Source organism: Paroedura picta, chromosome 7, assembly GCF_049243985.1.
Source record: "Paroedura picta isolate Pp20150507F chromosome 7, Ppicta_v3.0, whole genome shotgun sequence".
Lineage (NCBI taxonomy): Eukaryota > Metazoa > Chordata > Lepidosauria > Squamata > Gekkonidae > Paroedura > Paroedura picta.
This window is the reverse complement of record NC_135375.1, coordinates 18,377,714-18,399,637: the sequence shown is the minus strand read 5'-3', so window position 1 is coordinate 18,399,637 and position 21,924 is coordinate 18,377,714.

Genomic DNA, 21,924 nt, shown 5'->3' with positions numbered 1-21,924 from the left:
GTATAAGGCTACGGAATCCCGCCTTCAAAACAGCCATTTTCTCCAGGGGAGCTGACCTTCGTTGCTTAGATGAGCTGTAAAACTGGGGGATCTTCAGGTCCCACGTGGTGCGTGGCATCGCTATCTGGGTTGGGAAATACCTGGAGATTTTGGGAGTGGGTGAGATTTGGGGCAAGGAAGGGACCACATTGGAGGATAATGCTATGGGGTCCACCCTCCAAAGCAGCCATTTTCTACAGGGGGACTGATCTCTACCACCGGGAGATGCTGGCATCCCTAGTGAGCACCAGCTTCCCCAACAGGTAGATCTGTCAGCACCTTTCCTGGTGCCCACCAAGTCCTTTTAGAATGAGGGTCAGTCTGGATGTAGATTTTGCTAAATGGCAGCTGTTCACAGTTGAGTTGCTGGTGGAATGGTGGTGCACATTCCAGCATGGGGAGGAGCGCCGGAAATTAACACAATGTGCTGATGTCACCCGGAAGTGATGTTGGCACATGGACGATGCCCAAGGCGATGCTCTGGCTTTTCAGCAAAAACTGTATGGTAGAACTAGCTACTTACCGTAGAGTTTCGCCCCCAACTCAGAGCATTGGCCCCTGACCTCACCAATGTGCCTGTGTCACTTCCAGGTGACCTCAGCACATCACATTTACTTCCTGTTTCATCCCTCTCGGTGCCTGGTCAATTTCCCCAGTTTCTGAGAGCCCGAGAATGGGGAGAGGGGCTCCAAACCAGAGTCCCTCACTCCCAGATAGAGAGTAATAGACTTTTGCTAGATAGGGGGAGGGGAGTGGGTTATTATCCGCCATTGTGATATTGTTTTAATTATGTTTTAGTGGGGGTTTATGGGGTTTTATTGTTTTTATGAATCTCTAAACCGCCGTGAGACTTTTGAGAGCGGCGGTATATAAAGATAGAGATAGAGATAGAGAGATGAAAGAAAGAAAGAAAGAAAGAAAGAAAGAAAGAAAGAAAGAAAGAAAGAAAGAAAGAAAGAAAGAAAGAAAGAAAGAAAGAAAGAAAGAAAGAAAGAAAGAAAGAAAGAAAGAAAGAAAGAAAGAAAGAAAGAAAGATCCCCAGGCCCCAACTTGAGAAGACAACGGGTGAGCCAATGCCCATTGTTGAGTGACCCCACAGTGCCAGCTTATCACAGCCCGGGTACCACTCAGCTTGGGTTACTCCAGGTCTTTCCCACTTGCTGGTCCCCCCACCCACTGCATCCCCCCCGCTTTGCCCTTTCCTTGACCGTGAAGCTCTCTGGGGTCACCGCTTTAAATGTCTGTCCTGTCCATAGCAGCGGAGAGGAACATCTGTCAGTGATTTGCCTCTCAAAGGGCCAGCAGCGCCTGATATTGCACACTCCGAATTAGATCTAGGCAATCGGAAAAGCAAACAACAGCTGGAAAGCATTCTGCAAACAGAACGGCTCCTTCTCCTCTGCTTCCCGAGCCATGCGAAAACTCTTTGCAGATTTCTGCCACATCACATTAACCACCAGGCCACGAGAGTCCTCCTGCAGTCCCAAGGTCAAAGCCCAGTGCGTGGCTTCCAAGAATCTTCATGGCATCCGTCCGTCCAGCTCTTGCCTGGGGGGGAGGACGGCCTGGAGGAGAGACGCAGCTCTGTCTGGAAGGGATCAGAGAGTCACCCCGCCCGACCCCTCCCCTGGATCCAGCCATGCCTGCAGAGACACAGACACATCTGGACACACAGTCCTACAGCTGATTAACTACTGGATTAGTCTCTAGAGCAGGGGTGGTCAAACCGTGGTCCTCCAGATGTCCATGGACAACAATTCCCATGAGCTCCTGCCAGCGTTCGCTGGCAGGGGCTCATGGGAATTGTAGTCCATGGACATCTGGAGGACCACGGTTTGACCACCCCTGATTTAGAGCATTTGAGTCCACCAATGCGCTTCCCAGCGCTAGCTTGACTCTTGAGGATTAAATTCCAGGCAACTCCAGCTAAAAGGACCAGGCAGGAGGTGATGGGGAAGGTCTCTCTCCCTGCGACTCTGGAGAGCTGGTGCCGGTCAGAGTAGACAACACTGACCTTGATGGACCAGGGGTCCGATTTGGTATCAGGCAGCTTCCTCAGTTTACCCAAAGGATTTTGAAAGCCGAGAGCCAGCATGGTGTGGTGGGGAAGAGCAGTGGCTTATGATCTGGCAAGCCAGGTTTGATTCCCTCCTCCTCCTCTGCATGCAATCAGCTGGGCGACCTTGGACCAGTCACAGTCCTCCTAGAGCTGTTCTCACAAGAGCAGTTCTATCAGAGCTCTCTCAGCCACATCTGCCTCACAGGGTGTCTGTTGTGGAGAGAGGGAGGGAAGGCGATTGGAAGCTGCTTTGAGCCTCCTTCTGGGAGAGAAAAGCGGCATATACGAACCAACTCTTCTTCTTCAGTAAACTCAGGGCTCTGTCAACCTCGCCTCCCTCACAGGGTGTCTGTTGTGGGGAGAGGAAAGGGAAAGCAACTGTAAGCTGCTTTGAGACTCCTTCTGAAAGTGAAAAGATGGGTATAAATAAAAACCAACTCTTCTTCTTCTAGCAGAAAAGAACAAGGAGTTGCAAGTCACTTCTTACCAGCTATCTGGCCAAGCAAGCCTTGTTGGCAAGTCACAGACAGGCACCAGCTGCTTGGCATAAACAAAGACTTCCTTGTCCTTCTGGGCTTGGCAGCCTCTCGCTGCACAGGGAGCAGGTTTTCCCTTCTCAGGGAACTGAAACCCAACCGCATCTGTTCCCCCGAAGCCAACGGTGAATCCTGGCTGTCCTCCACTTCCTCATGGTGGCAGGTGCTGCAGAAGAGTCCAGGAGGCATCCGGAGGGAGGGACCTCTGGCTTGGAACCTTCTGATAGTTGGCTGGGCTTGCCAACTCTGGGTTGGGAAATACCTGGAGAGGATGGGGCCTGGGGAGGGAAGGGACCTCTGCAGGGTAGCATCCAATGCCCTCAAGCCCTGGCATTACAGCTCATCTCCACACGACAGAAATCAGTTCCCCTGGAGAAAATGACTTCATAGGAAGGGGGGCTTGATTCCATGGTGTCCCACTGGGGTCCCTGTCCTCCCAAGGCTCCACTCCCCAATCTCCAGCAGTTTCCCAAACAGCATCTGGCTGGCCTACCTCCCCCATCCTCCACAGGTATCCAGGGGGACCTGGCAACCCTAAATCCCACCCACCCCAAATAGATATCCTTAGCAAGATTCCGGCCCTTCAGCAAAGGTCGTGCCTCATTTCTTCACAGCTCCTGGCTCCCATCCTGGGACTTCTCGGTATGCTGTGATTTAAGTGAGACTGGATCTTTGGTGGTGGGTTTTTTTTCACAGCTCCGGATTAAGCCTGAAAGGAATTTGGGAGGCGATTCCAGCGTTCAGTCCTGGGCAGAGTTCCCCTCTCTGGGAGAGATGAAAACACCACGGGAGGATGAGTCAGGTTGGCAAATGGACGGAGACAAACAACCGAGCTTGTTTGTCTCCCAAAGACTTAGTCCCCAGGTAACATTTTTGCTCTTTTCCCTGTGCGACCCCCTTTCAGCGCAACCTCTGGGAAGGGCTGACCCTACTTCACTTCTGAAATCTGATGAGATCAGGGGAGCCAGGGGCAGTGCAGGTTAAGAGTGCAGGGAGGGGAAGGGAAGGGTTTCATTTATTCCAATTACTTCATCTGTGACCCAAAGCAGCTTGCCCTTAGGTCCTCCACCTGTACAACAACCCTGTAAGGTAGGTCACCTAGCTAGCTTCTGTGGCTTTGTGGGTATTTAATGCATTCCTTCCTTCCTTCCTTCCTTCCTTCCTTCCTCCCTCCCTCCCTCCCTCCTTCCCTCCCTCCCTCCCTCCCTCCCTCCCTTCCTTCCTTCCTTCCTTCCTTCCTTCCTTCCTCCCTCCCTCCCTCACTCCCTCACTCCCTTCCTTCCTTCCTTCCTTCCTTCCGATTTCCAGCCCACCTTTCTCCCTGGGACTCCAGATGCTTTCCCCAGAGTGAGTCAATACAAGCAACCAGGGGAGGGGACACACAATGAACAACAAAATGGGGTTTGGGTTGCAGAGCCAACCAGAGGTCCCGAAAACAGAACTGGAGCGTCAGGGTTAATTGGACATGTCAAATGAGATAACTTCACAGTAGTGGTCTATGAGCATGCGATCAGCACATCTCAGTGTGTCCATGCTGCTTGGCAAGTCACAGAAGATTGCTGTAAACGGACTGGAACGTCCACGTTGTCGCAAAACACACAGAAGATTATACTCAAGAATATTTTTTGCACAAGCCGATAAATCTTACATTGTCTCTTTCCCAACACAAATGTCTCTCCCCTAAATTTACAATGACGGCGCCTTCAGATCAATTGGCTCAGCTGAGCCTGGAAGCCAACTTCAGTTTCCTGGGTGCCAGACTCCAAAACAAGGCCCGTAACACAAGGCTGCCAAACGACGGCGTGCCAAAACAGCACCTTAGAAAAATTAAAATAAAATGACCGGAACTCAAATAAACGGACTCTTCTCCAGCCAAACATGACAGCTGTTTTTAATGGGCCCTGCTTGACTATTTTTGATTCTCGCAGCATTGTTACCCAACAATGGGAAGGGGCTGATACCTTTCCAACAAACGTCTCCCGTTCCAGTGCATTGCTACCAAATGGCTCAAAACCCAACCAATGCTATATACCAGGGGTAGTCAAACTGCGGCCCTCCAGATGTCCATGGACTACAATTCCCATGAGCGAACGTTGGCAGGGGCTCCTGGGAATTGTAGTCCATGGACATCTGGAGGGCCGCAGTTTGACTACCCCTGCTATATAGTCAAACAACAGCACAGTCGCCAGACAAAATATGTTCATCAGCAATGGTAGTTGATACAGGTGCAGTGCTGCTAAATAAAGATGAAATGGCTGTCCGGTAACTCCCCATTTTTTACTATATTGTAACTGTTGGGTTTTGTGCCGCCTGGTACCTGTATGTTGGAGCTGGAGTAATTTATTCTAACTGTTTAAGAGCAGGCTTTTGCAAACGATGACATCACATTAAAAGGAATTTTCTACATTTGGTGGTTCTGTATTATGCAATTATAGAATCATAGAGTTGGAAGAGATCTCAGGGGTCATCTAGTCCAACCCCCTGCACAATGCAGGACACTCACAACCCTATCGCTCATCCACTGTCACCTGCCACCCCCTTAAGCCTTCACAGAATCGTCCTCTCCATCAGATGGCTATCCAGCCTCTGTTTAAAACTTTCCAAAGAAGGAGAACCCACCACCTCCCGAGGAAGCCTGTTCCACTGAGAAACCGCTCTAACTGTCAGGAACTTCTTCCGGATGTTTAGACGGAATTTCTTTTGCATTAATTTCAACCCATTGGTTCTGGTCCATCCTTTTGGGGCAAGAGAGAACAACTCTGCTCCATCCTCTATATGGCATACTTGAGGATGGCTATCAGATCCCCTCTCAGTCGTCTCCTCTCTACGCTAAACAGACCAAGCTCCCCCAACCTTTCCTCATACGTCTTGGTCTCCAAACCCCTCACCATCTTTGCTGCCCTTCTCTGGACACGCTCCAGTTTGTCAACATCCCTCTTCAACTGGGGTGCCCCAAACTGAACACAGGACTCCAAGTGAGGCCTAACCAGAGCAGAGTAGTCCTTCCTGGTACATTTGCACACGTTCTGCCCATGTTTAGGTGTTACCACTGCATCCCTGCATTCTCACAGAGTTTGCCGTTCTCTGCTTTGCATTACCTACCTCTGAGACCTCGGCTTATTTTTGACTTTGTATTTTGATCCCTGAGGGGCGGGCACCACTCCCAGCCAGCCTTTGAAACGAAAGCCGCCTGGGACAAGCTGCAATCACGGCGGCCACAACGAAGCCAACCCGGCAACTTGATTCTTCCTCTAGTGCAACCCTTTCAGGCTAATGAGCCTCCGTTCTCAATGGGCCATCCTGCTGTGCTCAGAAAGACAGGGATGACGCTCTCTTCTCCGGTCATTTTCATATGACTCGCGTCTCCCCCCCCCCACCATACATGGCGCCCCTCTCTTTTATACCCGTTTGGTTCCCACGGGGTCTTTCATTGTCCAGGATATCTGCTGACCACACTCGAGTGCAAATATTTGTGCCATTCAGGAGTGAATGGCTCCTTCAGCGAAACGCTCGCAATTGTGCCAGGGGCCTTTTAATGAGGCGGCATTCCTGGGCCAGGTAGTCTGCAAAGATCCTTGGGGCCGGGAAAGGCGTTATGGGCGCAGGGGGCTCATCCCAGTATATAGAGCTGTGACGTATCCCCAGGACTGCAGCCCTTGGGATTTCAGCCGGCTTGGGACCAAGTAAGTCGACAATGTAAACGGCATGCTTCCAGGTGGGGTCTGGAGTCCTGCTGGTCTGCAGAGTGTAGAAGAGTGAAAGGTGAGGCCGGCAGCCCCTTAAAGACCAGCAAGAATTTCACAAAGCTGCTGCTGGTCTCGAATCTCGCTCTTCTGCCGTAGATCGGTATGACTGCCCTCTGAAACGATCTCCAGGCTACAGATACCAGCTCCCCTGGAGGAGTCAGCAGCATTAGGGATGCCAGACTGCCCCACCACCGCACCAGGGCCAGGGGGACAGCTGCTTGGGCGTTGCTGCCCCTGCTTTGGGGGTTTCGAGAAAGCAGGTGGAAATACACACACACACACGTTTTATTGCCTTAGGCAGGGGTAGTCAAACTGCGGCCCTCCAAATGTCCATGGACTACAATTCCCAGGAGCCCCTGCCAGCGTTTGCTGGCAGGGGGCTCCTGGGAATTGTAGTCCATGGACATCTGGAGGGCCGCAGTTTGACTACCCCTGCCTTAGGGGCTGCTTTTATTATGTGATTGAATTATTTTTAAACCATGGCGTTATTCACCCTGAGCTACCCAGGAAGGGCAGGCTACAAAATTGATTATAGTTCTGATTACAAAATCGGCCATCGCTGTGCGTGAGTCATAGGCCAATGAGGGTAGAAAGAATCTTTTCACAGCAGCGTGCTTGACATTGCTCTTTTGTGACCTCTAGTGGTGTGAAAAATACATTGCAAGCCTTTTATCCAAGCTGGGACTCCCGGCGGGCATTTCCTCCCTGGCTTGCTCATGGGAATTGTAGTCCATGGACAAACTATTACATTAACAAAGACAAACACAGTTAATTCTCTAGAGCAGGGGTCGTCAACCTGTGGTCCTCCATATGTTAATGGACTACAATTCCCATGAGCCCCTGCCAGTGTTTGCTGGCAGGGGCTCATGGGAATTGTAGTCCACGAACATATGGAGGACCACAGGTTGACGACCCCTGCTCTAGAGTCCACTCACCAAAGCAGCCATTTCCCCCAGGGAAGTGATCTCCGTCATCTGGAGAACCGTTGTAATTTCCGGAGATCTCCAGTGCTCACCTGGAGATTGGCAACCCTATCTAATCTGAGCTCTGATGAGTGTTTTGACAGGGCCATTTCCTTAACAATTAAGCTCCACCACAGAAAATGCTTACGATCCTCTTGTCATACATTCTGCTCTCCCCCCCACCGTGCCCACCCCCTCAGGTGTGCTGTTTTAGACTAAGCCCTTAAGACAGAACAGCATCCTATATTCTGACAACTGGATGTTACTTGAATCAGGGCCTTGCATGTGGAAAATTCCTTATCGCTATCTATTTTATTTACAATACAATACAATAAAATGCAATACAAAAACCTTTAATGGCATCCATATTTTATTTAACAAAGAGATCCAATCAGGGATGAAATCCATGTATCAGCTATTTGGGCATTCCGTGTGATGTCGAAATTCACAGATACGATGGTGTGTTTGGAACGGCATCCTAGCCAACTCCCATTCATATTTATCTTGGGCTTCATGGATGAAGAACCACATTATCTCCGCAACTCAAAACAGCGTCTGGTTGCTGGGGATGAGGCGGGAATGGGATATCCCGATTTTAAACTCGATAGAAATGGTTCTTTGGAGAACACTGGGCAGATTCCATTCAATAACACCCCCATTGAAAGATGGTGTGGAAAGCCCTAGCTTTAGTAAATAAAATGGAAAGAAAACTCTGCAGGAATGTATGGCAAGGCTGTGCCACATATTCTCTGGTTTCAATTTCTGGATCAAAAGGTCTTACATATTTCTCCCCGCTACACACACACACACACACACACACACACAACACCTTAATTGTGAGAGAATTCATCTTTCCCCCCACTGCTGGTGGATTTCATGGCTGACTATTTTCATGACTCTATCCTCTTCTCTCTTTCATTTTGTCCTCACAACCACCTTGCAAGGTATGTTAACCTGAAAGAGAGATGAGCACCAATTGACCCAGTGACCTTCCATGACTCAGGCTGTTCACCCGGATGAACAGTTCCAGATGACCCCCCCTCCCCCAACAGCGCCAGGATCTTCTTTCAACGTCAAGGCCTGGAAAGCAGCATGTTTGGTTCCCCAGGTTTTAGTGCACATGGAGCTGCCTTATCCTGAGTCAGACCCTTGGCCCATCAAAGTCAGTATTGTCTACTCAGACTGGCAGCTGCACTCCACGTCCCCACGCGGAGGTTATTTGCATCACCTGAACTTTTCTAGCTGGAGGTGCCCGGGATTTACCCTGGAGCTCTCTGCATGCCAAGCAGATGCTCTTCCACTGAGCCATGCCCCCCTCCAACCTTCTGAATGCTATGCCATCCTGTCTGTCCAGCATGTTGTTTTTAAACTGGCATTCCTTATCCTGGTTTGTCCAGAAAGGGAGGCAGAAGAGAGATAAGCAAGACATGTGCCATATGATTATGGGTAAGGCAACAAGCCTGAACGCTCCCTAAAAGTTCAAATAACCAAACTATCATAGTTCAGTCACATTAGGAGAAGAAAAAGAGTCACTGGGAAAGACAACTGTGCTAGGAAAACAGGAAGACCTGACATGGGATGGACAGACTCTATCAAGGAAGTCTCGGCCCTCCGCCTGCAAGACTTAAGCAAGGACATTTGGGGGGTCATTCATCCTTGGGATTGCCGGAAGCTGGAAGCAGCCATACAGCACTTCACACCCACATGGCAGCAAGCCAGGATAGCTTAGTATTGGTTTGATGTGACACCTGATTGCACCTGAATGCCTCCAGAACGGTTGTATCCCTTCCTTGTCCACAAGATGGCACTAGCAAGTTGTAGATTTGGGAAGACAGAAAATTCATTCTCCTCCAAGACTCCTAAATGTGAGCTGACTGATGACAGGTATGGAGTTTGGGGCTGCCTTAGATGTTTAAGAGGTCTTTTGACAGGCTGTCACCATGTCCGTGAGCTCCCTGCGGGCAGATATAGACAGCCGTTATCAGCACAGAGAGAAAGAAGAGGCAAACTGCATGGTCAAGCCATCAAATGAAACGCAAGAGGTATAGGGTTTTATGCCAAGTGAAAAAAGCTTATGATTTTTCACTGTGGGACTTGATAACTAATTGATAGTGCCAGATTCCCTGGAAATTCTGATTCAGCATTTTCATGTGCATGTGTGTGTGCATGCTTATGTGACGTGCAATCCCAATTGTGTGAATGACAATCCCACCCCTGCTTAACTCCCATCCAAGTACCAATCCTGCTCAGCTCAAATTTATGGTGTTTCCTTCCTCTGCAGAGTATTGCTTGGTGGTCTCTGCCAAGTACTGACCCTGCTTAACTCCCATGCAAGTTCCAATCCTGCTTAGCTTAGATAGAGCTTCCAAGGAGTTTCCAAGGCAAGTAAGAAGCAGAAGTGATTTGTTGCTTCCTTTCTTCCACAGAGTATTCCTTGGTGGTCTCTCCCACCAAGTACTGACCCTGCTTAACTCTCATACAAGTTCCAATCCTGCTCAGCTTAGATTTATGGTGACCCCAGCAAGGAGCTTTCAAGGCAAGTAAGAAGCAGAGTTAGCTTTCAGTTTCCTTCCTCTGCAGAGTTTTCCTTGGTGGACTCATCCAAGTACTTGACTCTGCTTAACTCCCATCCGAGTACCAATCCTGCTCAACTTAGATTTATAGTGACCCCAGCAAGGGGCTTCCAGGGCGAGGCAGAAGCAGAGGTGATTTGTTGTTTCCTTCCTCCACAGAGTATTGCTTGGTGGTCTCCCCCATGTACTGACCCTGCTTAACTCCCATGCAAGTACCAATCCTGCTTAACTTAGATTTATGGCGACTCCAGCAAGGGAGAAGCAGAAGTGGTTTACCATTGCCTTCCTCAGCCAGGCCTCCCTTCCAAGTACTGCCCTGCTTAGCTTCTGAGATAAGACAAGATTGGGCTATACCATGCAACCTTCCCTCCCTACCCATTTAGTATTGAAGTTGCACATCCAGAAGCTGCAGCCTGCATATGACCCCCCCCCCTCAACAGCGCCAGTATCTTGTTTCAACGTCAAGGCCTGAAAAGCAGCATGTTTGGTATACGCTGCCAAAAAAATGCCAGGTGCATATGGATTCACTTATTGGTCGATAGCCTTGCAGCCAAAAGCTTATCAGGTTTGCCTTAACAAATATGCTTTGGGAGGAATTTATAGCCTATGTTTCTTGATAACACCATTCGATATGGAAAATATGCACTGCGCTAGTTGAGTCAAGTTTTTAAAAAGCAGAGAGGGTCGTTCTTTTTCATACCGGCGAAGAAGAAACAGAGATTGCGGCAAGACTCTTTGGAGCCACGTGACTGCGAATCGAAAGGCCTCGGAGGGCATCCAACTCTTTCGAGAGACCCTTTCTAGGATGCGGGAAACTCCGGTGGTTGCGTTCCCAAGGACAGCGTGGAGCACCGAGCGAGGAAGGAAGCAGGAATGACAACGAATAAACACAACAATGGAAGATTGGAGCTAAAGATTTTGGCACAGCATAGGTCAGGATCCAAGCATCAGGCAGCTGCCTGCTGGGGAAAACCAGGAGCAACAAGCAGGTGATCCTACAGCTGCTGTTGCTCTCCCACTACAGACGAAGCCAGAGTACAAAAAATTGTAGCAGCTGGAACAGGCCTTGAGGCACTGGGGTATCTTTGAAAGATTACAACCGTCTTTTCAAGCTAAGCTGCTGTTGTTCTGGCTCCATATGAAGAAAGAAGAGCTGGTTTTTATACCTTGCTTTTCTCTACCCAAAGGAGTCTCAAAGCGGCTTATGGTCGCCTTCCCTTCCTCTCCCCACAACAGACACCCTGTGGGGTAGGTGGGACTCAGAGAGTTCTGATGTTACTGCTCTGTGAGAGCAGCACTATCGGGGCTGTGATGAACCCAAGGTCATTCAGCTGCCTGCATGTGGAGGAGGAGCAAGGAATCAAATCTGGCTGGCCAGATTAGAAACTGCCGCTCTTAACCACTACACCACAGCTGCATGGGGAGGGGAGAGAGAATTTCATCCACAGGCACGCACACACCTGCATGGTTTTGCACATTAAAAGGTCCCACCCTACTGTTGTTAGCCCTGGAATGAAAAAGTAGGGATGATTTTTCCCTTTTACAAATTCTGAATGTTTGTTAATGTGGGGCCAACAGTGAGGGCTGTTTGGCCTCTGTGCTCATGCTGTAAATCTGTAAATCTTCTGGAGCGCATGGTATTCACTGAGGGACACACAACTAGATGGGCTGCTACTTTGATCCATCAAGGATCCAAAGGACATGCATGAACTTACTTGTCTTATGCTTAATCAAGCTATTGCAGTGCAATCTGAAAAAGTTACATAGGTTTACCATTGGCCTGGTGACAGTGGGCAATCTCCCGTTCTCCACTCCCAGTCCTGCCTTTGCTACTGGGAGCAGTGGGAGGAAAACTGGGAGGGAAGAGCACTGCTAGTTACACTCCTCCCTGCATCTCTCTAGCCAAGATCATCAAGATTAGATTCCTAAAGCATCACCTGGAAGTGACGTCACATCCATCAACCTTTCAGCTAGAAGTGATGTCGCATCATCCACGCTGCTCTAGGAATTTCCCTGATCTCCAAAGACCATAGAAACTGGGGACATTCCTAGAATTTCACCTGGAAGTGACATCACATGTCCCTGAAACTCCATCTTCCCCAGTAACCATCCTCAAAATTTCCCATTTCCCTTCTGAGTCCATTCCAGACCCAAAATCCAGGGCACTTCCATTCTGTCAGTCTATTCATTTGATTTTCTTCATTGCATTTTAAAATCACTTGTATCGCTTTTTAAACAGCTTTTATGTGTGATATATTACAAACAACATAGACAAATAGATCAGCTGAACAGGAAAATTAAGCCTGACTCATGGGGTTTCATTAACACAAGGAAGAAGAAGAAGACTTGGTTATTATATCCTGCTTCTCATTACCCAAAGGAGTCTCAGAGCAGCTTCCAATTGCCTTCCCTTCCTCTCCCCACAACAGACACCCTGTGAGGGAGTGAAGCTGAGAGAGCTCTGACAGAATTGTTCTCCAAGAACAGCTTTAACAGAACTGCCCATGGTCACCCAACTGGCTGCATGTGGAGGAGCAGAGAATCAAACCCGGTTTGCTGGGTTAGGGGTTGCTGCTCTTAACTACTATACCACGCTGGAGAGGTAAAATCTAAAACAGGGATGTGTCCCACAGCATGGACAAGAATGATAATGATGAAGATGTTAGCCATTCAGTCGTGTCCAACTCTTGGGCCCATTCTGCACATGCTAGATAATGTGCTTTCAATGCACTTTCAAAGTAGATTTTCCTGTTCTGCACTGGAAAACCCAGTTGCAAAAGCACACTGAAAGTGCATTATCCACTGTGTGTGGAATGGGCCTTGGTGATACTATGGGTCCGTAGTCACCACATTTTTCGATCTTCCCCCGCTTCTTTGAGCCTCCCCTCTGGACAAGAAACTTGAGGGCAACCCCAACAAGAACTTATCGGGGTGCCAAAATACGTTGTTACCTGACTTATGGAAGAACTCCGCAACAAAGACTTCTCAATGACTTTAAGATCTCTGTCTACCTTCATCCTTGGGGACCTTTGGATGTTCTTACACATTTGCTCCAGAGGCCCTCGGCAGAAAATTGGCTGTTGCTCTGTTGAGATAAGAGCCTCTTGTGGCGCAGAGTGGTAAGGCAACTGCCTGAAAGCTTTGCCCATGAGGCTGGGAGTTCAATCCCAGCAGCCGGCTCAAGGTTGACTCAGCCTTCCATCCTTCCGAGGTCGGTAAAATGAGTACTCAGCTTGCTTGCTGGGGGGTAAACGGTAATGACTGGGGAAGGCACTGGCAAACCACCCCGTATTGAGTCTGCCATGAAAATGCTGGAGGGCATCACCCCAAGGGTCAGACATGACTTGGTGCTTGCACAGGGGATACCTTTACCTTTACCTTTTACTGTTGAGATTTGCTTCCCAACTGTGAGTGCTCTTTTATGGGTGCTACTGATGTCAGTGAGCAGTTTGGCGCTCTCTGGTGTATTGTCCATTGAGCAGTTTTATATTTACTGTTTACCTCTTTAGGTATCTTTTTAATGCGGGCAGTCAGGACATGAAGCAGAAAGCCGGGACATACCTCCTTTAAATAAAATTATCTCTTTCTAAGCAGAGATAACAGGGCCACCCTAAGTCCAGGAGGGCATTAGAACTAGCCAGCTATGTCCTTTGCCGCCCATTCAACGGGAGGCCAGCCCTTGAGTCGGCTAACAGAAGACGGCGCCCCAGTTTAACAACAGTTGCAAATGATGAGGCCGAGACAAAAGGAGGGTCGGAACCCATGGAGGCCACGTTGATTTAATTGCAAGTCTATTTAATTCTTGTTTATCCAAACCACCTCTTCGCTTCCCAGACCCGAAAGCGCACTTAATTCTAGAAGAGAAGCAAACCCACCAAGTTAACACGGTGTATGCAGTTAATAGTCGGTAAACTACATAGGCCGGCCTTGGAAAGCTCCTAATATTCTCTGAAGTGCTGCTTGTATCCAATTATAACTTTCCATCTTAATAATTTAAATCTGTCCGCTCGCTAGAGAGAGAGAGAGAGGGGTAGGGGCAGGGGGGAAAGGGGAAAGCAGTAATCAAACCATGAAGACTCACCCCCCCCTTTTTTTTTTTTTGCTTTTGACAGCATCAAATTAAAACTTAAATGGGAGCTCCTGAATGAGTTCCTGTGCAAGAAGAAAGGCATTAATGAGGTAATTTCATTATGGAGATTCATCCAAGCCTATGTGAAAACAAGGGTGGAGGGGGGGGGGAAGGGAAAAGCCGTGCAGGAAATTAGGGTTCCTTCCACACTAATTAATGTTTAAAGGCATTTAGTACAGTCACCAAATTAACTGCTCCAAAGAACTCTCCTTTAGGGGGAAAACACATTGTTGTCCTTCCCCTGTAATTAGAAGACAGTACAAGGAGGGCACTTAATGAGGAGAAAGGAGGCCTTTAACTTGTCCCGACCACCGAAAACTCTGTTGTTGTTGGGTTTTTTTTTTTTGTGCGGAGGCCTAGGTTTAAGGAAGCACGGAGCGTACAATATAGGATTGTTTCGGCCCTTCTGCTCCCGGAGCTGTAAACAGGTAGGGCCTGAATGAGGCCCTCTGAGACTTCTGGGGGGCCTGTCTTCCCAGAAAAGCCGTCCTAAATGCACCCCTTGGGAAGCAAGAAAAGGGTGAATAGGCCCGGCTCTCTTGGAGCCCTGAATAGCCCACGCTGTCTTGAGCGATTACATGATGTTGTGCCTCCCCCTCTCATTGAGTTATCCCCACACAGCTTTTGTCTCCTCTAATTGAAGCTGATGAGGTGCTAATTGGTTGCTTTTTTTCGGAGGGGGGGGGAGAAGAAGGGGGGAAATCTAAGTGCTACTTAAGCATGGGCAAACAGAGCGAGACAGAGTGAGTGGAGTTAATGAGGGTTTAGCCCCAAAAAGAAGGGAAGAAAGCAGGCGGGAGGGAGGGAGGGGATTGAGAGGGGGAAAAGGGGAGAGAAAGGAATCTTGCAAACAAAAACCAGAAGTACAGAAAGTGTGTATTTGTGTGAGGAGAAAAGGGACCGGGGCTGGCTGACGGGGAACATGTTTTCAACACAGTTGCTTTGGGGGGTGGTGGAATTAGGTAAGGGATAGGGCACGGCCGGCTTTTGATGTCCCCGGAAAATGGGGGAGAAGCTACACGGAGCCTGGAAGCGTGGTTTTCTTTCCATGCTTGAAGCTGCGATGGAGGCGAAGCGCCAGCCCCTGGTCCCAAAAACACACTCCTGCCTTTGACAGCATACAGATGTTGCGAAGCAGGCCCAGTTGCTCTCTTTGCATGCTTCTGGCAACGAAAAAAAGGTTTTCTCCATTTACCTGAAACAGCAAGGGTACCTTTTCCACTGATTTTGTCTCTGGGTCCCCTGGTTTGTACCCATTTTTCCAAATGCTCTCCTCTCCCTTTTCTGCAACGCTTGAACAAGGGTTCCTGGTCTTGTGAGCATTTTGCAATTGTGAGAATGAGGAACGGGCATCGGGTTGCCAGCTCCAGGCCAGGAAAGAGCTGGAGGTCCCAGGAGTAGAGCCGGAGGAGGGTGGAATTTGGGGAGGGAAGGTACCTCAGTGGGGCATAATGTCCTAAAGCCCACTTCCGTGTGGCCTTTTTCTCCAAGCGAACTGATCTATCTCAGCTGAAATCAGCCGTAATAGAGGAAGATCTCCAGCCACCACCAAGAGGTTGGCAACCCTAAAGAGCCAGAGCCTGAGAGCCAGTTTGGTGTAGTGGTGAGGAGTGCGGACTTCTAATCTGGCATGCCAGGTTCGATTCTGCGCTCCCCCACATGCAACCAGCTGGGTGACCTTGGGCTTGCCACGGCACTGATAAAATTGTTCTGACCGGGCAGTGATATCAGGGCTCTCTCAGCCTCACCCACCCCACAGGATGTCTGTTGTGGGGAGAGGAATGGGAAGGCGAATGTAAGCCGCTATGAGCCTCCTTCGGGTAGGGAAACGTGGCATATAAGAACCAACTCTTCTTCTTCTTCTTCTAAATGGACACCAATGTAAAATAGCTTCCGTCATGGCTTGTCATCTAAGGCTGGGAAGTTGCAGCTGTTCCTGTTCAGTTCTCAGAAACTATATTCTGTGAGCCGTAGAATCATAGAGTTGGAAGGGACCTCCTGGGTAATCTTATGAGGATGCTCCTGTAAGATGGAAAACAATGTAGACAGGGGAAAGTTTACACAGAACACAAGCATCGATCCGTAGAACATCCATTATCACAAAAGTGCTGGCACAACCCAGAGTTAAAAACAATCAAGGACAGAGATGTACAAATCAAGAGTAACGAAAGCTCCTGAGAAAACAAGCAAGTTTTCATTGGGCATCTAAAGTGGTAAAGGCTAGGCGCCAGATGGACGGCTGATGGAAAGGGCATTCCATGATTTCAGTGCCACCACTGCCGTGACTTCAGTGACCACCCACCATGCTTCTGTGGGCTGAAGGGTATGGAGCAGAGATTCTAAAGGAGAGCCCAGGTACCAGGCAGGTCCGTTTGGGTTCAAACAGTCCTTGCAAAGGCAAGCAGGTACGTGAGCTAAATTTTAATTCTATTGTATGAGTAATATGTGGATTTAATTGATAACCGATGACTTCATTTGAATGTTGTTTGTTGTCTGCAATCGTTTAGATAAGAGGAACCCAAAAGACTGGGTCGCCAACTCCCCCTTGGGCATCAGCAGGGGATTGGGGGTGCGTGGGTGTTGGCTAGCCAGATCCAGACTGGTTTCAGAATTTATTTATTTGTTGTTTAGACGTATTGCCCGCCACTCCCAAACTGGCTCATGGCGGGTTACAACTGGCCATATTAAAAGCCCCATTAAAACCCCATTAAAACAACTCCGGACATCCATCCATAACAATAACAGACTCCTAAAAACTTTTTAAAACCATGGCGGTTAGTATAACCCACTAACCCCCCCCAGAAATCTAACACAGGATTAGAATCAGAAGACCTTTATTGGCATATATAAGACAACATAGTAAAAAAAAAAAAAGACATTTAAAGGGTTACAGAATTCATGAAATCATGAGTATAATTTAGAACAGTGAACAATAGCTTGATTATCATCACAATAAATGCAGGGTCTATATTACCTGATATTACATTAATCAAATGCTTCTCATCCACACAGAAAAAATTAATTTCCTTAAAGTAACTAAAGGACAACAAAGTTGAACAAACCTAACAGTAAAGGTATCCCCTGTGCAAGCACCGAGTCATGTCTGACCCTTGGGGTGACGTCCTCCAGCGTTTTCATGGCAGACTCAATACGGGGTGGTTTGCCAGTGCCTTCCCCAGTCATTACCATTTACCCCCCAGCAAGCCGGGTACTCATTTTACCGACCTCGGAAGGATGGAAGGCTGAGTCAACCTTGAGAAGGCTGCTGGGATCGAACTCCCAGCCTCATGGGCAGAGCTTCAGACAGCATGTCTGCTGCCCTACTACTCTGCGCCACAAGAGGCTCTTATATGATATAGGGATGTCCCAAAATCGAGGTGAGAAGGGGATCCCAATAACTAGGCATCCATGTCTTCCAGTCTCTGCATTATTCGCTTTGCAATAACCGCTTCCTTTTGGTCAATCAGTAATGGAATATCCAGACCGGTTGTCTGTAGTTTGTAAATAGCTTTATTAAGCCAGTTGGGTGAATAGTGATCCCCCAAGAGCTTAATCAGTAAACTGATTAGTTGGGTGTGGAAATGGATCTTTAAGCAGTACTTACAGAACTGCAACCAAGCTCTGGTTTCTCATTCTTGTTGGCCAAGCTCTGCAATGGAAGGGTGGTTTGCTACACAATTTGGAACTGCTGATAATTGTCTAAGAAGGGAATACTGTGTATTAAATGCCTCTATCCATAATGGAACTCTGAAAAGAATCTGTGGGGTTATTCTGACATCCTCCAGGCGTTTCTAGATTGAAGAAGAAGAAGAGTTGGTTCTTATATGCCGCTTTTCCCTCCCCGAAGGAGGCTCAAAGCGGCTTACAGTCGCCTTCCCTTTCCTCTCCCCACAACAGACACCCTGCGAGGTGGGTGAGGCTGAGAGAGCCCTGATATCACTGCTCAGTCAGAACAGTTTTATCAGTGCCGTGGCGAGCCCAAGGTCACCCAGCTGGATGCATGTGGGGGAGCGCAGAATCGAACCCGGCTCGCCAGATTAGAAGTCTGCACTCCTAACCACTACACCAAACTGGCTCTAGGACTGGGAAAGTCCTAGAGATTTGGGGATGGAGCCTGGGCAGGAAAGGGACTTCAGTGGGGTGCAATGTTACAGCGCTCACCCTCCAAAACCTTCATTTTCTCCAGGGGGGATAGATCTACTTAAAGTACCCAACGTACATGTTAACATCTACCTCCAATGATATGGACGCACTTTATGTGCCCCCCTCTATCAAAAGAGAAAGAGGCTTATCTGAAACACTGAGATTTGCTTTTGATATTAGTCATTTTTAAGACTGACGATTTTATTGATTTTATGTCATTTATGACTGTGGTGAGCCACCTTGAGCCCTCTGGGGAAGGGCAACATAGAAGTGGGGAAATAAAATAAATAAATCTCTGCAGTCTGGAGATAAGCTATAATTCCAGGGGATCCCCAGGTCCCACCTGGAGGTTGGCATCCCTATATGGGCTTGAGCCAAACTTGGTATTTACTAGTGGAGAGGGAGAAATTTTTACCAGTTCCCCTTCTAGAGCTGCCAGCTTTGAGTTGGGAAATACATAGAAATTTGGGGGGGGGGGGTAGAACAGGGAGTGGGCAGGATTTGAGGTCAGGAGAGACCTCAGTGTCGTAGAATGCTATTTTCTCCAGGGGAACTGAACTCTGTCGCCTGGAGATGAGCTGCAGAACCAGGGATCCTCAGGTCCCTACATCACCTCATTGCATGCAACCTTGTGGGGTGGGTCTCCTATAGAGCAACAGACTCCCGGTCAGAAAATTCCTGGAAATTTGGAGCTGGAGCCTAGAGACAGTGATATTTTGGGAAGGGAGCTGCCTCAGCAGGGTCTAAGGCAGGGGTAGTCAAACTGCGGCCCTCCAGATGTCCATGGACTACAATTCCCATGAGCCCCCTGCCAGCGTTCGTTGGGAATTGTAGTCCATGGACATCTGGAGGGCCGCAGTTTGACTACCCCTGGTCTAAGGCCACAGACTCTACCCTTCGTAGCAGGCCTGTGGGGGAGAGCCGCAGTGGGCCAGAAGAGAGGGAGGAGTCCTTTCCTCTCACTTAGCGCTGCTCATGCAACTTTGGATCTAAGCCATAAAATGCATCACCGCAAATATAAAACAGCAACCCACAGTGCCAGCAACTTCGACAGGAGAGCTTGTGTTATCTGTCTCAGTCTCTTCTCAGAGCAATTGATTGGACTTTGATTGCAAAGTACCCATTTAAAGAATCCGTTCTCATAATCTGACTTGGCACAGAAGGCCTGCTGGCCAACCGCCAAGTGTTTGGGCTAAATGTTTATTGTGCCATTTGTAACTCTCTATTCATGCCTTCATCCTGGAAGCTCCTCGTCTCCAGGTGCCTTTGAAGCTGGTGTGCTTGCTTTTCTTTCTAATTGTCATGGAAAATTGAGGATTTCCTCCTATGGGCTAGGTGGCTGGGGGTGGGGGAAACCAAGACTTCCTAATGAATGAGTTACTACAGAGTTACGATTAACTGATGCAAATGAGGTGAATCTAATGCAGGACCCACCAAAGTGAATGGCTGCAGCAACCTGGTCTTTGAATAGCTTCCCCAAGACATAAACTCCAAGAAACCAAAGGATGGAATGGAATTCTTTAGCTTCTAGAAGAAGGCGTGTTCAGTTGCTCCCAACATGAGGTCTTCCAAAGATTTTGAGAGGGTGGGCAAGACCAGCTGTAGCATCTGTTGGATCATAAGAGATTTAACTGGTAGTGCAGATTTTTTTTAATGTTGCTTTGGCAGCAGCTGCCACCAGTACACAAGGATCTTCACAGGGTGACTGAAAGGTAAGCATTTGGCTGCCATTTTGTAGCTGGCTCCACCTCCTGCAGCAGCCATTTTGTGGCTCTGGTTATCATGTGCTATCAGAATTCCAGAAAGGTTGGAGGTTCCTGGAGACCCCTACACCTTCAGCACCGCTGTAATAAAGTGCAGAGGTGAACTCTAGTCCTAATGAATCATATGTAAGTCGGATTCTCAGCTCTAGGCTGGGAAATGCCTAAATATTTGGGGATGGAACCTGAGGGGGGAATGATTTAGGGAGCAGAGGGACTGCAATAAGGTATAATGCCACAGAGTCTACCTTCCAAAGTGGCCATTTTCTCCAGGGTAACAGATCTCTGTTGTCTGGAGGTCACCTGTTGACCTTGACCTGTATACCCAGGAGATTTCCAGCTACCCCCTGGAGGTTGGTAACCTGACATGCAAGTCCTGATCATTTATATGGCAGAGAAGGAAACAGATGCTTTGATTTTATACTGCAAACAAGAGAGTTTATGCATATTTAAAACATGGATTGTGCTCCAGTGTTGTTTTACATGCTTCAGATTAGATTCAGGTGTTGGTCTGAAGTAGCAGAACAAAGATGGAGGTGAGAGGCACATTTAAGACCAATTGTTTTATTCAAGGTATATGTCTGTGCATGCTCACTTTGTCAAATGCACACGGAAGCTTACACCTTGAATAAAACCTCACCTTCCAAAGTGTGGGCAGAGTTTAACAATGCAATGGGGTGCAGCACTGCCATCTTAAAGAATGAATAGCTTTCCTGAAAACTGAAAAAAAAACTTTGTAATGAAAGAGAGGAAAGAGCGAGTCCTGACTGTCTAACGGACTAAAAGTTAGCTTGGTATAATGGTCAAAAGCGTCTGCCTCTAATCTGGAGTACTGAGTTTGTTCCCTACTCCTCTACATGCAGCCAGCTAGGTAACCTGGGGCCAGTCATGGTTCCCTCATGGCTCTCTCAGCCTCGCCTACCTCACCAGGGTCTGTTATGGGGAGAAGCTGCATTAAGACTCCTTAGGTTAGAGAAAAGTGGGGTACGAAAAACAGCTGGTTCTTCTGGAGGCAATCAGGGAGAAAGTGTACTCAAAGGTTTTCGAGCCAGTCAGGACACTAGAAGAGACTATTTGAAAAATATCAGGAAATTCCTGATCTGAAAATGCTAAATATAATTATCCAATGGCTCCTGTACGATATCCTTCTTATGCTCTTGAATCATGCACTCAACAAATCTTGCAGCTATTTTCACCTGGGGAACTGATCTCAAACTTGGAGAACTGTTGTAATTCTGGGAGATTTCCAGCTGCCACCTGGAGATTGCAACCCTGAGCATTTGCCTGTCTTCACAGTTAAAATAGTTGCTGGATGAAGCTCTTCACAACAGGAGAACTGCAGCTAGAGGCTGACCTGAAGGAATTGCCAGCGGCATACAAGTTGTTCTCCAGTCTTGCCCAATTATAAGCAATTAGGGTGGCCCAATAGCTGGAATTCGGTCTCTTTGTAAGCATCTGAGGACATAATTAAATTACAATCTTCTCTGAATTACACGACCGGTCTTCCCCTTCACTGGGATTTAATTAAATGTTTTCTCAAAGATACCCCTGTCATTTTTGTGTCGACAAATGTTTGGGAATTGATGGACAGTCCCACTTTCCAATTCGGACCAGGGCCATTACACAACCCGGTCTGTGACAAACCAGCCTCTCTGAGAGCATTTTTGGCATTTGTGATCCCCAGGACACAGCGTGCTTCACAACGTAAACCATCTTGCAGTTTTGTTAGCTGTGGGGGGGGGGGGAGAGGGAATCTGTAATGTTCTTATTTTCCACGTGGCTAATGGAGGCGATTTGCTGTAGACACCAGGGCAAAAATGAACGTTTTGGATTTTTTACTTAAATATTAAGCATTTTGTGGTCAAATCAGGATTGAGGCCATGGCACTGAGGGGGAAGGGATTTGACCCTTTCATCCTTCACCATTTGCTGGATACAAATGCCTCCTGCCCCCCCCCCCCGCCCCCTCACTACACTC